This window comes from Haplochromis burtoni, unplaced genomic scaffold (assembly GCF_018398535.1).
Source record: "Haplochromis burtoni strain Fernald_Lab_line unplaced genomic scaffold, NCSU_Asbu1 Contig_1548, whole genome shotgun sequence".
Taxonomy (NCBI): domain Eukaryota; kingdom Metazoa; phylum Chordata; class Actinopteri; order Cichliformes; family Cichlidae; genus Haplochromis; species Haplochromis burtoni.
In genome coordinates, this window is record NW_024583909.1 from 38,961 (window position 1) to 40,959 (window position 1,999).

Sequence of the window (1,999 nt, forward strand, 5' to 3'; positions counted from 1 at the left end):
GATTGTGATTGTTTGAATTACACTTAAAATTATTTGTTTTATTATGTTTTTTTAGCTATGCTGACCGCGCCAAGAACATCAAATGCAATGCTGTCATCAATGAGGATCCCAACAATAAGCTGGTGCGCGAACTGAAGGATGAAGTGGCCCGGCTGAAGGAACTGCTCCGTGCCCAGGGCCTGGGAGACATTCTGGACAGTGAGTTTTATGCTGTCTCAGCTGGTCGTATCTGCAGCCAGCGACCTTCTCTGTCAGGGCCCACCACAAACTGGCAACGTCTTCTATCTTCATTACTGTCTCGTTACTCTCAGCCATCTAACGTTTTCATCTCAGTGCTTGTACTTGTGGCTGGTACATCACTAAAAACAAAGAATGAAGCAGCTTTTAACAAGTTTACCTCAATAAAGGTTTATTATGCCTCAGTGCAGTCATGTGTAGAACGTCAAATATGTAGTATATTTAAGGTTGTATGTGTTTGACTGATTGTGTTTGACAACGCATGTAGTCACTCAAAACTGCACTAAAATATCATTTTGCTATATGCAGGAGTAATGGCTCATAGCCTTGTCAATTAGATACATAATATACCCATTAATGACTTCTAATAGCTGAAGTGATGAATAACCTGACTACTTGCTAATGCCTGCATAGATCACGCCTAATAGCGTAGCACTTAGCAAAACATATCGTGACGTTTCTTCTCAGCTTTGTTATTGTTTATCCAGCCCCCCCCCCAAAAAAAACAAACATAAAAAATACCTGTTCCTCCTATTCTACTGGTGCTGACCTCTGACCCTTCTCATCTTTTCCTGCTTCCCCTCAGTTGATCCTATGGGGGATGATTGTCCAGGAAGTGGAATCAAATGTGTGTATATGTGTGGTAGACTTGCACTGTATATCACTATTTGCCCTAATTATAGTAGCTAACATTGCTTATGAACCCCATTACCTGTATATTGAATCTGCTACCAGCTTTGCATGTAAGTGCCTTTGTTTTTTTTAAAAAAAGCAAAAGCTTAATAGAGTCCCAGAAATGCAAGGTTTCCATAGGTGTTCTTATAACTGGCAAGAGTAAGCATGGCAGTAGGTTAGCATGCTTTGCGCTTTATTGTTATTTTTTTGTTACGTTTTTCAGAATGACAGGGGGGGGAGGCAGCTACTTACAGGCTCAGATCCATTTTAGAGTAGCCCTTTAGTTTTCCCTGGCCTCAAAATGCAAATGCATCGTTTCATAATAATGTCTCACTACCTATGACTCGCACTCTTTAAGCTCATTTTAATCCCGGTTATTCGTTCTGCTTTTTATTTTGTTTTCTTTCACTAATCATCCCCAGCAGGTGACGGTGCCCAAAGCTTTAAAATGCCCCTTCTGAGTTCTCAAACTGAGGCTCAGAGCTACAGACGGAAAGGTGCTTAATTTTTGTATTTCTATATAGAGGCACCAGAGGTGTTTGTGTAAAGATTTGACTAACTTTGTGCACTTTAGTAGTTAGTAGAGTGACTAGTTTGCTAGTGTGCTTTCTGTTGTATTCTCAAGCATCCCTAACATCTTAACCTTAAAAATGTTTCTGCACCATCTGATGCGCAGGGCAAATAGTTAACTAGCTGCTATAGTTGGGTGTGTTTTTGGAGAAAAAAAGCCCATATCTCAAGAAAGTCATCATCCCCCAGAATATTTACCCTTTTCTAATATCACTTTGATTTAGTTTGGTCCTTAAAGAGCTCACTTGTGTGTTGCCTCAGAGGCCCTTGAGGTCATTATATTGACATGAGCTACCTGACCTTTGAGTGAGGCTGCTGTGGCTTTTGTTATGGCGGATGCTGTGTGCGTATGGCGCGTGTGCTGTGAATTAATCTAATCAACTCCAGGCTGAACTTTCTTTGCCAGCATGTGTCCACGTCTCTCCTCTGTCCTCCTGCTGGACCTTCTTGCAGTCTCCATCTCCCTCCCATCCTGTAGCCGATACTCGTGATAGCAGTTTTCACACAGTGTGTTCAC

The 1,999-nt window shown here is 41.5% G+C and overlaps 1 long non-coding RNA gene across 1 annotated transcript; it reads left to right on the plus strand.

Moving 5' to 3' along the window:
• The first annotated feature begins 6 nt into the window (after positions 1-6).
• LOC121813332 lies at positions 7-1,992 on the plus strand. Its single transcript, XR_006053658.1, has 3 exons — positions 7-198; positions 824-865; positions 1,335-1,992. It is a non-coding gene; the product is annotated as an uncharacterized LOC121813332 (long non-coding RNA).
• Positions 1,993-1,999: the final 7 nt, after the last annotated feature.